The sequence below is a fragment of the Aquarana catesbeiana genome, linkage group LG05 (genome assembly GCF_042186555.1).
Source record: "Aquarana catesbeiana isolate 2022-GZ linkage group LG05, ASM4218655v1, whole genome shotgun sequence".
NCBI lineage: Eukaryota > Metazoa > Chordata > Amphibia > Anura > Ranidae > Aquarana > Aquarana catesbeiana.
Genome location: NC_133328.1, coordinates 451,538,102 through 451,555,819, shown reverse-complemented (window position 1 = coordinate 451,555,819; position 17,718 = coordinate 451,538,102).

Here is a 17,718-nt window from a genome sequence, read left to right as displayed (position 1 = left end):
GCCCAAGAACCGCCTAATCTGTGACATGCCCACCAGGTGGAACTCAACGTTGGCCATGCTGCAGCGGCTGCACATGCAGCAGAGTGCCATCAATGAGTACCTGTGCGACTATGGCACAAGGACAGGGTCAGGGGAGCTTGGCTTTTTTTCGCCACACCAGTGGCTCTTGATCAAGGATGCATGCAGTGTCCTGTCACCATTTGCATGCATCAGTGATACCGTCCCTCTTGTCTACCTGTTGGAGCACACGCTGCGTGGAATAATATTGGTCAGGGCACTTGAGGCAGAACAGAGGGAGGAAGAGGAAGACTTCTTTACCTCTCAAGGCTCCCTTTATCCACATAGTGTTCCTGCAGGCCCGCCGATCACACAGGAAGAGGAGGAGGAGGATTGTGTCAGCATGTAAGTGGAGCCTAGCACTCAGCATCAGCAGCAGTCTTCAAGGGATCGTTTACAGTCCCCAGAAACCCATAGACTTGTACGTGGCTGGGAGGAGGTGACTGCGGATCAGGCTGTCCCAGAGGACTCCGGACCAAATGCCTCAGCAAACCTATGCTACATGGCCTCCCTGATCCTGCAAAGCCTGCGAAAGGACCCTCGGATTCGTGCTATCAAGGAGAGGGATCAGTACTGGCTGGCAACCCTCCTTGATCCACATTACAAGGGTAAGGTTGCGGAACTTATCCAGCCATCGCAGAGGGAGTAGAGGATGAAACATCATCGGGAGGCCTTGCAGAAAAGTTTGTGCAATGCGTTTCCAGAGCCTGGGAGGTTAGAAATTCTTGGTCCTGGACAACGTGTTGCTGAGGCTTTGGTCAGTCACAGAAGGAGCGGTGGAGAAGGTGGCGTCTGACCGATGCGTTCAGAAAATTTTTTAGTCTGCAGCCCCAAGGTCTGATCTGTTCCAGCAACCATCGCTAGCGTCTGATTTACATGGTGCAGGAATACCTAGGGGCAAGGTCAGACTTGGAGACCTTTCCAACCAAAAATCCTCTGGGTTACTGGGTCTTGAGGATGGATCACTGGCCAGAGCTTGCACAGTATGCAATTGAGCTACTGGCCTGTCCTGCATCCAGCATTCTTTCAGAACGCACATTCAGTGCTGCTGGAGGCTTTGTAACCGACCACAGAGTGTGCCTGTCCACCGACACGGTTGATCGGCTCACCTTCATAAAAACTAATCAGTCTTGGATCACCAGCTACCAAGCACCTGATGCTGATGTAACCGAATAATTTTTTTATGAATCTGAGAACCCGTCAAGACTGCCTATGCTGATGCTGAGTGACTATCCTATTCCTCCTCGATGTTCATGTTGATAGCTTGTAAGAACATATTTGGTTCTGGGCACCACCACCAGTGGCTAAAGCCCAATTTTTCTGCCCATTTAACAGGAGCATGTAATTACAATTTTTTCTGTAATATTTTACAGCAGGGCTTGTGCCTGTGCTAAACTATAAAATCTGTGAGGGGTTGCAGTGTTGTGGCAACAGCACCAGTGCCGAAAGCCCAATTTTTCTGCCCCTGTTCAACAGGGGCGTGTAATTACAATTTTTGATCCAATATTTCACAGCAGGGCCCTTTCCTGCGCCCACCAAGAGTAACTGTGAGGGCTTACAGTGTTGTGGCAACACCACCACACCACCAAAGGCCCAATTTTTCTGACCCTGTTCAACAGGGGCATGTAATTACAATTCTTGATATAATATTTCACAGCAAGGCCCATTCTCTCGCCCACCAAGAGTAACTGTGAGGGCTTACAGTGTTCTGGTACCACGAACACCTAAGGCCCAAATTTCTGCAGATTATATAGGGCAGGCCCCTACTTTCAAACATCCGACTTACAAACGACTCCTAATTACAAACGGAGGGAGACAACAGGAAGCGAGAGGAAATCTGCCCCTAGAAGGTGTCTCCTCCACTGATGCTTTATCACCAATCCTTGTTTCCCTAAAAACCCCACATTTTCAAAATACAATTGTCATTGGGACAGAAAGTGAGGTGAAATCTTCTGAATAGGGGCACAGACAGCAAAACAAATGTTACAGAGGTGATGATAACCCTTCCCTATGTTTTCCAAAAAGCTTAAAAATAGATTTTTTGGCTGGAGCTACACTTACAAAATGTACCTGTTCCAAATTACAAACAGATTCAACTTAAGAACAAACCTACAGTCCCTGTCTTTCTTGGGACCGCCTGTATACTGCTGTTCAGAGTATATAGGGCCTGGGGGCCCCACGTCTTTTCTTTTTTTAATTTGGGTGCAGGGTTCCCCTTAATATCCATACAAGACCCAAAGGGCCTGGTAATGGACTGGGGGTTATCCATGCTGTTTTTCTCAATAATTTTCATCCATATTGCCAGGACCCGACATTACATTACAGCCGGAAGCAGTTTTGAATGACTTTTATTCCTTTACAAATGTCATTTTGTGCAGGGACTGTTCTAAACACAGGAAACACGTGCCACTTTACAGGCATATTATAGACACCCCCCAGGTACTATAAAGGAATATTTCACTTTTATTTTTTCACTTTAAGCATCATTAAAATCACTGCTCACGAAAAAACGTCCATTTTTAAAACTTTTTTTTGCATTGATACATGTCCCCTGGGGCAGGACCGGGTCCCCAAACCCTTTTTAGGGCAATAACTAGCATATTAGCCTTTAAAATTCGCACTTTTGATTTCTCACGTTTGAGTCCCATAGACTTTAACAGTGTTCGAAAGTTTGCGCAAACTTTCGGTCTGTTCGCATGTTCTGGATGCGAACCGAACCGGAGGATGTTCGGCAAGTAATAATAATAATCGGAACACACAACAAGTACTTACTTTTTAGAAGCACTTTCATGATTCTTCTCTACTGATCCTGCTCCCTCAATTCAAAGTCTGACCAGCGTTTCCTCAATTGCTCCTTGGATCGTCGTACCCCAAAATTCCTGTGCAGACTCTTCACAACTTTAGTCATGATCTTGGCCTTTCTCACATTTGGGTTTAGGTAAGGTCCATACTTCCCATCATAGTCGGCCCTCTTCAAGATGTCCACCATCTCCACCATCTCTACAAAGGACATATTTGAGGCCTAAATCTTTTCCTCTGGGATCGGGACGTTTCTGGCTCCGGGCTTTCCTCCTCATTACTGCTATGACGCACCTGCTGTGTCTCCGCCATGTTCATCTCCCACTGCGTCGAAAGAGAAGGGGTGGGGAATATTCTAGAAAGAATGTCAGGGGCGGGCGACACCGGTGGTGTTTCACACAGTGTATATAAAGCTAACATGCGTGTGTCGTACCTATGTTCTGTGTGCGTAGGAAGGAGGACTGGAAGCGCCGAACATTCTAACAAAGGTAACATTTTAACTTGGGACATCAGTGGCCTATACTGATTTGAGATTGAGGCCTATATTGGGATAAGATTAGGAGAGTTTAGCCTGATATTAGTGTTTTTGTCTTGTATTTTGTCTTGCAGCAAATATGAAACAATTCAAAGACCCTGATTTCATTGGCCATTTCATTGACAAATACAGGGATATGCGTAATTTTTGGGAGGTTAAAAACCCGTTATATCGCAATAAACCAGCTAGGAAGGCATCGCTGGAGAAACTGCTGCAATTTGTGAAGACACAGGTCCCCAACGCAGACATCGAGTTTGTGGAGAGGAAAATTGGTAGCTTGAGAAGCACGTATAGGAAGGTGCTTAATAAGGTCCAGGCTTCCATGAGATCAGGAGCAGCAGCAGAAGATGTGTATGCACCCAGTCTGTGGTACTACAACAAGATGCGGTTTCTGGAAGACCAGATAGAAGTCAGGGAATCACTTTCTACACTTCCAACCAGTTTTCCCTCAACCCCTCCGTCAACCCTTCACTCAACCCCAGCTGAGGCTTCCGAGGACCAACCTGGGCCTTCCATCCTGGAAGAAGTTGAGGAGCCCAGCTGGAACCAGGTATAGTATTTTTTAACATATTTATTGCTGGAAATGATTGTTGTTAACTAGATGTTATTATTGATAGCAAATGAATGATTTAACAAAAAGTGTTTTACATATCAATAGACAGTAGGGGCCAAAAATGATTGGGACAAGAATGAAAAATGCTGGGCTCAGAATGATAGTCTTTTCTATTTATTAACATTCAATTTGCAACAGTCATGAGCTGAATATTGTGTGTGATTGATGAACCAAAAACTAAAACTATGTCCAGGAAGACCTCAGCCAGGACGAGGCTCTGGAATGTGGCACACAGGAGGAGGCGGGGAGTAAGTGGCAGCCAGGAAGTGGCGGGGGTAAGTGGCAGCCAGGAGGTGGCCAGGCCCAGTAGGAGCCTCACCCAATCCCAGGTGCCTCCTCTCTGCCTTCCAACAAAAAGGTCCAGGAAGGGGAGTAACGTGGAGGAGGCAGCACTGGGCCTCATTAAGGAGGCTAATGCGGCCCTGAAAAGCCCCCCCGACGCTGAAGAGGCCTATGGCTGCTATGTAGCTGCTAAATTTGCAGCAAATGGAGGAGGGCCAACTCCCCAGGTGTGAGAAAATTATTTTTGAGGCCATTCATAAGGGGTTGAGTGGCCAAATGAGTGATAACATGCACTTAGTTGCGCTCACCCATCCTCCTCCTCCTCCTCCTCCTGCCACAAGTCCACCTCCAGAGCCACAGCCTCCAAGGAAGGCTGTAGGGAAGACTGCAGGGAAGTGTGGAGGGAAGGCTGCAAGGAAGACAAGAAAGTGATGGTCCTGGGTTCAGTCTGGTCTGACAGAAGACGCAGGCTGTGGTAGTATCACAGCCTGGGGATATGAATATCATCTGCTGCTGTTCGTGATCTCTGGGAGTCCAGGACCAGATTGTGCTCCCTATTATATGGACTTCTCAATCTACCAATTTTAATTTACAAAGAGTTGATGTGTGCCCTGAGGGCCAAAGGCTTCGCAAATTCAAGCAGCTTCTCCAGCGTTGCCTTCTTCTTTATTTTGTTATTATGAGCCAGAATAAATGTTTTTTTTTTTAATATGAAAATAGTTGCTGTTTTTCTTCAAATAGGACAGTTTGAGCCTCCTTGAGCTTTATAAAAATACAAGATAATAATGTTGTTGTGGAAACTTGACACAGCAAAAAATAAAATTATGGAGTTTACTAGAAACTAATTTAAAAATAATCCAAAAAACATGAGATCTTGATTAAAAATAAAAAAGATGACTAAAAAATAATTCTAAACATTATTATGGAGATCTGGCTTTAAAAACAAAAAATATTATTCAGGAGATCACGAGAAATAATAAAGAAATAAGTTTGTGAGAACTCTGTGTGAAAATCAGCAGCAAAACAACTTCATTCTTCTAGCATTATAAGGAACAAAAGAATGCACTGCATTAAAAGATCCAAAAATTTACAGCGTGACGAATGTGCTAGCTCCATTACGACCGCTAATTTTACCAGACCGAGCGCTTCCGTCTTGTACTTTATTCTGAGCATGCGTGATTTTTGGCGCGTCGGAATTGCATAGATGATCGCATTTTCAGCTAGGAACTTTTTCCAACCTAAAAATTGAGACCCTGCTCTCAATCTTTTGCTGCCAGCAAAAGTCCTATGGAGCATACACACGGTCGCATTTTCTGACCAAAAGCTCTCATCGGAGTTTTGCTGGCGGCATTTCCGATCGTGTGTACGGGGCATTACTGTTTTATCACATTTTAAAAATTTTTTTCTTATCATAGCTTTGAAAAATGTATTATTAATACTTTTTCTTTTATTTAATTTGCCATTTTTCCTCCCAACATTTTCTAAGTTCATTCATCTGTTTTGTCACTTCTTTCTGTGTTGTAAAACCCTGAACTGTTTAGTATTCTGGGTTGAGGTATGAGTTTATTGTATCACTTAGGAATAAATGGTCATCTCTTTGCTGCTTATGACATTTTTACATCTTTACTTCAAATATGAAAAAGTGTTCTTTCATTCTCCCCAAAGAATCGTGTTAGGGCATGGTTAACTGTACCTTTGTATTTCTTAAACATTTTGCACTCACATTTTCCATTGTGGTTCTAGAATCTACTTATAGCAGTCCTTCTTCACATAATGACTAATAAATTGAAGAGCTGACTCTCAAGAGAAAGTCCAATATTATTCAGCAGAGCTACTCCATTTTGTTGCATGGATTCCGATTCAACAAGAAATTCCACTTGGAGAGAATCTCATAGGAACTTGAAGTATAGTCTGTATAATTTAAAAAAATATATGAATACTATATGCATTTTGTCAGCTCTTAAATGTCCTCTAAAATGCTCCCTATGTCATATTTAGTTATCTTTTGTACTACCCTCTATATATAGTCCACTCCTGTTTGACACCAATCTATTATCACATCCAAAAATTGCAAAGAGAAAAAACTCAATATTAGAACATGGATCAAATAAAATTTATACAAAATAATTATTACATAAATATTAATGGACTTCAATACTGGACACTTTTTACCCTCTTCGTGCCCTGGCCTATTTTCAGCTTTCACTGCTCTCACAGTTTAAATGTCAATTAATCAGTCATGCCACAAATTACATTTTTTTTTATTATTTTTTTTTAACAGATAGAGCTTTGTTTTTTTGCTATTTAATCAATACCCCACGTGTTTCTTAGTTTCTGTTATAACATGTTTCAAATAATTAGTCTTTCGTAATAAAATTAGGCCAAAATGTAATTAGCTATATTTCTTTGGGAAAAATAGCCCTAATTAATATATATTATTTAGTCCGTATGAAAGTTAGAGTCTACAAACTATGGCATATACATTATATAGATCAGTCCTGCTGTACTGATTGCTTATCTCATTTCATGCGGCCCTAGAATGCCAGGACAGTACAAATACCCCAAAAATTACCCATTTTTGGAAAGTAGACAGTCCAAGTTATGTAGTAAGAGGCATGGTGATTTTTTTGTCACAATGTTTTGGAAGATAAAGACATTTAAGAAATGGGTTTTCACAAAGTTGTAATTTTAACAAGTTATTTTTAGCACAGAGCATAGACATGCTTATAATTATCCCCAAAACACATTCTGCTATATCTGAGTATATGGATACCATATGTGTGAGACCTTTTCACAGCCTATCTACATTGAGGGGCCCACAATTCGAGGAGCTTTGGGCTTTCAAGGAGCATAAATCACATATTTAATTTCCGGACTACTAACACATTTTTGGAGGCTCTGGAGCACCAGGGCAGTAGAAACTACAAATTGACCCCATTTTGGAAAGCAAACACTCCAATGTTTTTTTTTTTTAAAGGTGTACCGGTAATTTTTTAAATTTATTGTACACAACAACACATACACATAAACATATACACTAAGATTGGAGCCAACAGAGTTCAATTATCAATTAATTGCATCTATATAAGATAAGATTTGTAGATTTTGAGATAACCCTTCATCATCTATATTTCCCAGTAGACATCTCAGAGGATTACAAAAATTAGGTATTTGGGTTAGCGAACTAATAAAAGCAGTGACCTCTGACCAAAATTTCCTAATTGGTGGACATTCCCTCATCATATGTAAGAATGTGCCATCAGCCGTATGATATCTAACACAAATTGATGGTAGTTTATGCAAACGATGGAGTAAACAGGGAGTATAGTAGGCCCTATACAATAGCTTAGTTTGTATAACTTTATCTTGAGAAGAAATAACAGAAGATACCTGGAGCGCGATATCAGAGCGCCATCGGTTCTCTGTGATTCAAGTCCTACTAGTTGTGGAATGAAGGAGAGGCCTGTAGTATGTAGACACCAGCCTTATGTGAGATGGGTCAGTCAATAGACGCTCTAAAGGGGAAGGTTGGATATCTATATAACGGAGCCCAAACTGTGCCACAGCGGTATGGCGTATCTGCATATAATGAAAGTAAGCTGTGGAATTGAGACCAAAGTCTCCATGAAAAAGGATCAAAAGGTATTATCTAGAAATAAATGTGATATCAGTTTCACCCCACGTTTGAACCAAAACCCATCATCCATTCTACGGAAAAACTCCCGTAGACATAGTTTGCCCCACAATGGGGCATTGGTTGAGTATATGGTATGGAACTGGAAGGCACTAATTTTGAAAGCTGAGATATCCACAGTGTCATAGATAGAATACTAGTGCCTACCCTACCCGTGGTGGATTGATGATGAATTTGATTCTGTAGGGTTTCATTTGAAGTGAGGATGGCTGCTTCCATGGCTGTGGCCGCATTATTAGATTTCGCGTAAAACCACCAATGGGCGTGCACTAATTGAGAGGCCATATAATAGATCTGTAGATTAGGGAGTGCCAGGCCCCCTTCCATAACTGGTAATTGTAATGTATCTTTTGCAATTCTGACTGCCCTTCCTCCCCAGATAAAATTGGTGATAATTGAGTCTATCTCTTTAAATTTGCTTTCAGGGATATAGACCGGGGAGTTATTGAAAATATAGAGGAAACGCGGCAAAAAAATCATTTTAAAAATATTTATTCTTCCCAGTAATGTCAGAGGGAGACCGGCCCATGTCTTTAGTGTATTCTGCAATCTACCGATGAGGGGGATCCAAATTAATTTTAATATATGAAGAGATAGGTTGTTGTATCATAATGCCTAAGTATCGAAGGTTTTGGACTATTTGCAAAGGACACAATGGAGATAACGTAATCGGGGCTGATTGATCCAAAATAAATAAAAGTGATTTGTCCCAGTTAACCTGGAAACCGTAGAATCGGCCAAATTCTTGGATAATCTTCAGCAAAGCAGGTAGTGAGGACTGAGGGCCTGCCAGGTATATCAGCATATTGTCCGCATATAGGGACACTTCTCTACCAGACTCATAATCATCAGACCCACAAACGCCGAACTAGATCTTACCAGGGCTGCAAGGGGTTCTATCGCCAGCGCGAATAGCACTGGCAATAGAGGGCACCCCTGCCCAGTACCTCTCCTAATCAAAAGGGAATCAGATATGATCAAATTCACTTGCAGTCTAGCCCTAGGTTTATTGTTCAGTAGTTGAACCCATCGAATAAATGTTGGCCTGAAACCGAACTTCGCTAAAACCTCCTGCAAATAAGGCCATTTGATCAAGTTGAAGGCCTTATCAGCATCCAGAGCTAGAATAGCTCTGGATCCCATAGAGCCATGACTGGCTTGCATATTGGTGAAGAGTCTACGCAGGTTGATTGATGTAGCTCGCCCAGAGATGAATTCCGTCTGATCTGCTCCAATGATATTAATAATAACTGTAGTCTAATGGCAAGTATTTTAGCCAGAATTTTCATGTCGGAATTGATTAAGTTAATAGGTCGATATGATTCACAATGAAGCTTGTCTTTGTGGGGTTTGGGAATAAGGACAATCAATGCCTCTGACATAGAGAGTGGTAACTGTCCTGTCTTCAAGGCAAAGTTATACACTTTAAGCAAGTGTGGAATCAATAATTCTTTAAATTGCATGCACCATTCTATAGGGAATCCATCCAAACCTGGCGTTTTGTTTCTGGCAAAGGATTGGATAGTTTCCCCTATTTCATTGTTCGTCAATGGAGCATCCAGTACTGAGACCTGATACTCCAACCTTGGAAGCGTGACATCATCATATAGAATATCATCTATTTCCGTAATGGTGTAATGGGCCTTAGTCGAGTGTAACGTGGAGTAAAAAGGTCTCCGCTATCTCCCCATTTTGTTCCACCACTACACCATCCGAGTTCTTAATTCTAGGGATGTTACATGGCTGATAGTCAAGTCTTGATAGATAGGCCAGCAAGCGACTCTTCTTGTCCCCAAATTCAAAGAGTCGCTGGTTCTGATATAGCAACTTCTTCTGGGTGCGTTCCAGGAGCACTAAGTCCAATTCTCTGGCCTTATGTCACCAGACAGCGTGGGTCTCAGGAGCAATAAGCAGCCTCCGCCTCCTGAAATTCCCCCCGTGTCCACCAGTTTAGTCTGAGTCGCCTTACGGGCACGGCTGATAGCTGCAGCAAAGGAGCCACACATGGTGGCCTTAACGGCATCCCAGACCATGGGAATGGAGGCACTCTGGGCGTTGGTAGCCCAAAAAGATTTAATGTCAACCAGTGCCTGATCTGTGATGGCGCGTCCGCTAGCTACAGCAGATTCAATCGCCATACCCAGAAGGATGTAGAGATTCCCAGAGTGAGGTCCACCATCAATGGAGAGTGATCAGAAATCGCCCTGGGAAGATATTTGATATCATACACCATAATAACCACTTCCCTACCCACCCTTAGACATATGACGTCCACAGATGGGATCTCCCATCCTGGGTAGGCGTAATATGTCATCCTCGGCTTCCCGGCGGTATTGGTGGCGCATGCGCGTGCCCACCACTTCACCGAGGAGCCGATGCGCATGCCTGGCAGCCACGATGACCGCCGGGCACTCGTGATCGCTAGTTACAAAGCAGGACCGTGGATCTGTGTGTGTAAGCACACAGATCCACGTCCTGTCAGGGGAAAGGAGACTGATTGTGTGTTCCTTGTATATAGGGACACCAATTGGTCTCCTCCCCAATTCAGTCCCCTCCCCCCACAGTTAGAATCACTCCCTAGGTAGCACATTTAACCCCTTGATCGCCCCCTAGTTTTAACTCCTTCCCTGCCAGTGACATTTATACAGTAATCAGTGCATTTTTATAGCACTGATCACTGTGTAAATGTGAATGGTCCCAAAATAGTGTCAAAAGTGTCCGATATGTCCGCTGCAATGTCAAAGTCATGATAAAAATCACAGATTACTGCCATTACTAGTAAAAAAAAAAATAATAATAAAAATGCCATAAATCTATCCCCTATTTTGTAGGCGCTATAACTTTTGCGCAAACCAATCAATATACGCTTAATGCAATTTTTTACCAAAAATATGTAGAAGAATACATATTGGTCTAAACTGAGAAAAAAAAATTGTTTTTTTTTTTTTTTTTAAATGGGATATTTATTATAGCAAAAAGTAAAAAAATATTGTGTTTTTCTCAAACTTGTCACTCTTTTGTTCTTTTGTTTATAACGCAAAAAATAAAAACTGCAGAGGTGATCAAATACCACCAAAAGAAAGCTCTATTTGTGGGGAAAAAATGATAACAATTTCATATGGGTACAGTGTTGCATGACTGCGCAATTGTCATTCAGCGCTGAAAACTGAAAATTGGCCTGGGCAGGAAGGGGGTGAAAATGCCCAGTATTGAAGTGGTTAAGCATATCAGAGGAAAGAAAACATAAGTCAATACGAGGCAATGGGGGTTATTTACTAAAGGAAAATCCACTTTGCACTGCAAGTGCACTTGGAAGTAAAGTCGCTGTAGAGCCAAGGGAAATAAAACACAGTATTTTAGCTTGCACATGATTGGATGATAAAATCAGCAGAGCTCCACTCATTTCAGATCTTCCCCTTAGATTTAGAGCGACTGCACTTCCAAGTGCACTTTCAGTGTACTTTCAAGTGCACTGACAGTGCAAAGTGGATTTGCCTTTCGTAAATAACCCCCAATATACCATGAGGATCAGAGTAGCATGAGTATTCCCTCACATTTGCATTGTTCCATCTCCAGGCTTCCACTAAGTCAAATTGACACACATATGAGTCTAACCGAGTAGGGGGTAGTGTGGAGCATTGAAACCTGTCAAGGGAGTTAACGAGGACTGTGTTGTAGTCCCCGGCTATTAATAGTGGGCCTTCATCAATTCCTAAGACTGCCTCCAATCACACGATCAAAGAATTGTTTCATGAATGGCGGTGGGATATATAGACTAGTCACTGTATGAGGTTGACCGAGTAGTTCTAGTACAATATTTACAAAACAGCCTTTGGGATCTAGCATAATATGTTTAATAGTTACCGGAGCAGATTTGGCTATTAGAATAGAGGTGCCCCGGCATAAGTGGAATATGTAGAGTGAACCGCATACGGCATTTTGGCCCTTTTAAGGGCCATAACTCTGGAGCCTTGCAGATGGGTTTCCTGGAGAAGGATCACATGCGGATTGTGCCGTGCCAGATATTCAAACATCAGTGATCGTTTCACTTTGGGGTTAAGCCCTCTAATGTTCCAAGAAATCAAGAGTAAATTACACATACCAGTTTGTGTACAATATTAGTGCAGGATAATCCCTGTAAAATGATAAAGGTGACCACAATATAAAGATGTAACCCCTGTATGGTAAGGGGTAGCATAATTAGCATATCTAGGATAGAGAGTAATGATTCTCTTGTTGACATTGACTGGATATAAAAGCCAAATTTTGAAGATGCACACAGTGTGTCAACATGTGCTATCTGCCATCATGGGATATCAATGTACGCGTTTTGTGGGTGCAACCTCTTCCTCGTAACTCTAGTAGGTTAGAGGAAGGGGTTGCACCCCAAAACACGTCCATTGATCCCCCATGATGGGAGCTAGCACATGTTGACATTAGCCATGGGATCAGGAGGGAAATCCCCATTTTGAATCCCAATTTTTGTGCATCTTCAAAATTTGGCTTTTACAGGGGTGACATCACCCCATCTGATGAAGGCAATATCAACATAGTTTTGACGTACTAATGTCTGATATTGCCTTCACTTTTTGTATGTTGAACTTTGTAAGTTCCAGAGTTGTGTATGTTATGGTTTGAAACATGCCTGTTAAAGCAAAACATAAAACTAAAAATGTCAAACTTAATTAAACAAAGATGTATTTTTGGTGGAAAAATGTTTTACATTTATGAGTTTCTGTACTCAACAATGTGTGGCTTCTTCTTTCAATGCTCAATACCAATTTTTGTATTAAGTTGGCGTTTTCAGTGACAATGGGGGTTATTTAATACAGCAAAATCCACTTGGCACTACAAGTGCACTAAGAGAACCTAGGAGACAGCTAAAAGAAACACACGCAGTAAATCAAATTCAAGATGATTTCAGATCAAAATAATTTTTTATTTTATAAAAGAATCAAAAATTTGCTGGCATAGCAATGGCCCCCTACCAGTAAAATAGTTCAAATACTTTTGCCACACATCACAGGCACTTTGTGGGGGAAAGCCAGGACGGCCAGCTTCCAGGGCCGTCATTGTATTTATGTCCTGAATTGCGACCTCAGGCCCAACTGAGGCCACATAATTTGGAGCATTTCTCCTTAAATAATTATATAGAATACAGCATGCTAGCACTATGTAATTCAGTTTATACTCTGCCATGTTGATTTCCATAAGGAACAGGAGGAACCGGCTGGCCATTATACCAAACGCATTCTCCACCACTCTTTTTGCTTTGGCTAGCCGGTAATTAAAAACCCTCCTCACCGGGGTGAGGGTCCTCTGGGGGAATGGCCTCATCAGATTTTCACCCAGACCAAATGCTTCATCTGCAACAAACACAAATGGGAGTCATTCCACGTTATCTTCAGCAGGTGGCAATCCCAAGCCACCACTTTGGAGACGTCGGTAGAACTCGGTCTGGGCAAAGACTCCACCATGCGACATCTGGCCCTTTTTCCCCACATCCACATATAAAAACTCATATGTCGCCGACACCACCGCCATCAATACGATACTATGAAACCCCTTATAGTTCAAATAGTATGACCCCGAGTGGGGTGGTGGGAAGATGTGGACATGTTTCCCATCGGTTGCCCCTTGGCTGTTGGGAAAGTCCCACTGTTCAATAAACTGGGAGGCCACAGTCTGCCATTCCTGTGGCGTTGAAGGAAACTGTGGAGTCAAACCAGAAAAAATAAAATTACTACTTTTGCACATAATATTGCAAGCAGATTAGACACAAACATTTTTGGCCAACATCACTATAATATTTATTTTAAGGAGTATTTAAAGACAAAAAGATAAAGTACACTTATCAGATTCCTCACCCCCTCTGATGGCCCAATGTAAAAATTTTAGGGGGGGTTATAGATGAGTTTGGGACCCCAACAAAATGCCTCTGGCACTCTGCCTGAATTTAAAGACAACAATAACATTTGTACACATTTTAGGGGGTGTTTAGGGTAAAGCACTACTATGGAGCAGACAAAATACATTGTTAAGTGACTAGGCTAGGTGTATATGGGCCCAGGATAGCATGCTGAGGAGGTTAGTTAAGGCAAATATGCATGAACGACAAAAAAGGAGCATTAAAAACTTCCAGTATGCATGAGAACAAAGGGGACATTCACAGCATATTGCAATCATGGTAATTAGGGAATGATGAAAGAAATACAATACATTAGCAAACATTAAATACATAGAATGTGATATTAAAGGAGAAAACTTACCTTAATATAGTCCTTCTGCGGGACCTGAATGATGGCAGAACAGCTCTGTAATCATGATTCCCAGAGCCTGGGGGGAGATGCCTGTTGAGAACTTGAGGTCCTGCGGACTTCTCCCTGTCGCCAAGTACCACAACGTGGCGACTAGCCTCTGTTTCGGAGTGATGGTTTGCTGCATGCAGGTGTCCTGCTTTGTAATATAAGGACAGCAAAGGCAACAGATGGTGAAAAACGGGGTCCGTCATCCGGAGAAAATTCCTGAAATCATTAGTATTATTCTCCTTGATCTCCCGCAACAAAGGCATAGGACAGAATTGGTCACGCTGGAGCAACCAATTCTTGGTCCATGAACTCCTCCCCACCCTGTTCATGGACTGGGCTTGGGTCAAAGCAAGAACTCCAACAAAAAGTCCCCACACAGCACGAACTCTATGACGAGTACATAACCACAACATGGCTTCAAAATGGTCCGCTGGTCCGCTGAACGAACTAACAGAAAGCACTGAAAAACAGAAAGGCCTGAGAAGAGCGAGCTGAAAATATGAAACGAGCAGACAAGAACACACTAAAAAACAAATATGAACTATGATAATAATAATAATAGGCACTGAAACCCAGATGCAAACTGACTACACGCACTGAAGAACAGATATGAACCCACAAGCACAAACTGAAGAGCAGTAATGATCTGAAAAGCTAGAGGCTGAAAAGCTGGAATCGTCTCTCACCAAACTTCTACTAACACGAGATAAACATGAGATTAGCAGAAAGAGCCCCAAGGGTGGCGAGCTTCGTATGGAACTTCCCTTTTCTAGTGCCGTCGTACGTGTTGCACGTCAACGCGTTCTTGGCGGTCGAAAGTTCAGAGAACTTTTGTGTGACTGTGTGTATGCAAGCCAAGCTTGAGCGGAATTCCGTCGGAAAAAAACATCCACGGTTGTTCCGATGAAAATTCCGATCGTGTGTACGCGGCATTAGAGTTTCAGATTGTTTCCCGTCCCCGCTTTTTGCAGCTTAGTTGTGCTACAGTATGTCTTGCCAGAAGGATGTTAATTTCATATTTCTAAATTATCTGTTGTAAGGTGGCTTCAAGATGGTTTTAACAATGTCTGTTCATATTTGAGATTTGCCCAGTTTTGCACAGAATTTTCTTTTTGTTCTAACTTGCTGTCCATGATGAAATAGTAGCCATCGTAACGCACGTGGTCAGAATAGCACCAGTTGCACAGCTCCCGATGTACACAGGACAATGTCTTTTGGCGAACTGACTTATGAAAGTTGGTGCTCCCTGTGACTGTGCATGCAGCCTTGTGCTACCATCTGTTGGCGTGTTACAAAACTGGTCTCAAAACTTTTTGATACCACCTCGTACACACACACACACACATATATATGTACTAGAGCTGCACGATTCTGGACAAAATGAGAATCACAATTTTTTTTGCTTAGAATAAAGATCGTGATTCTCTCACGATTCTCGTGGCGTAACATCACCTTTCACATTATACAAAATAATTGGGCTAACTTTACGATTTAGTTTTTTTTTTAATTCATTGAAGTGTATTTTTTCCTAAAAAATTGCTTTTAAAAAAACGCTACGCAAATGTGATATAAAATATTGCAACAATCTCCATTTTATTGGGGTCTCTGCTAAAAATATATATAATTTTGGGGGTTCTAAGTAATTTTCTAGCAAAAAATACTGATTTTAACTTGTAAGCAACAAGTGTCAAATAAAGTTTAGTCTTTAAGGGGTTAAACTGACCTCCTTTACAGATGAAAGTTCATTCCTTTGATCTAAAAGAATTTAGAGATACATTGGGGGTCATTTACTATAGCCAATATATGATCCTGCAATCTCGGAAAATAGCACCCAATTAAGGCCAATTAGGACTTCAACCCTCTGAAGCTGGGCGTACATGCAAATAGAAAGTCGCGCTATTGCCGGTGAACATGCTTGTCAGATCGGCATATGCGGAATAGTGGAAGTCAATGGTGCTCGAACCTGCAAAATCCAAAGTTCTCACTGAAGGCTTGTATGCAAGTTCTTTGCCATAAAAAGTGTATGGGGACCTGGGTCCTGTCCCAGGGGACATGTATCAATGGAAAAATTTTTTTAAAGGGCAGTTTTTTCAGGAGCAGTGATTTTAGTATTGCTTAATGTGAAACAATAAAAATGAAAAATTCCTTTAACCACTTCAATACTGGGCACTTATACACCTTCCTGCTCAGGCCAATTTTCAGCTTTCAGCGCTGTCACAATTTGAATGACAATTGCACGGTCATGCAACACTGTATCCAAGCAAATTTTTTATCATTTTGTTCCCACAAATAGAGCTTTCTTTTGGTTGTATTTGATCACCTCTGCAATTTTTATTTTTTGCGCAACAAATAAAAAAAGAGCGCAAATTTAGAAAATAAAAGTTTTTCTTTGTTTCTGTTAAAATTTTTGTAAATAAGTAAGTTTTCTTCTTCAATGATGGGCACTGATATGGCTGCACTGATGGGCACTGATAAGGCGGGTACCGATGGGCACCGATGAGGTGGTACTGATGGCCACTGATGATGGGCACTGATGGGCACTGATAGGCGGCACTGATGGTCACTCATAGGTGGCACTGATGGGCACACATAGGCAGCACTGATGGGTACTTATGGGTGGCACTGATGGGTACTTATGGGTGGCATGGATGATCACTGATGGTCACTGATAGGTGGGCACTGATGGGCATGGATGTGCGCTAAGAGGTGGCACTGATGGACACTAATGGATGGCATTTCTGGGCATCACTTGTCTGTACTGATCCATAATGTTCCATATCCATAATTTTGCCAGTCAGTGCCCATTTGTCTACTCGCGTCTGTCAGACGCGAGTGAGGAAAAGCCGATCAACGGCTCTTCCTGTTTACATCATGATCAGCCGTGATTGGACATGGCTGATCACATGGTAAAGAGCCCCCGTCAGGGGCTCTTTACCGAGATCGGTGTAGCGGTGTGTCAGACTGACACACCGCACCACCTATCGCCGCGATGCGTGCCCCCATGGGCGCGGCAGCTGTTATCCTGCTGGATGTCATATGATGTCCAGTCGGGATAACGCGACCACAGACTGGCCATCATTTTGCTATAGGCTGGGCAGTAAGTGGTTAAATATCGTGCCTGGGGGGTCCCCTTAGTCTGCCTGTAAAGTAGCACGTTTCCCGTGTTTATTAGTGTATCGCAGCAAAATGACATTTCTAAAGGAAAAAATGTCATTTAAAATTGCTCAAGGCTGTAATGTATTGCCGGATCCCTGCAATATAGATTCAAAAATCAAAGAAAAAAACGGTGTGGGTTCCCCACCCCCCCAGTCTACCCCAGGCCCTTCGAGTTCGGTATGGAGATTAAGGGGAACTCAACGCCAGTCTTCTCCATCTTCCTCTGGCTTCCTCTTCCCCCACTTCATCCTCCGTTCTCCTTTCTCCGCCGCTA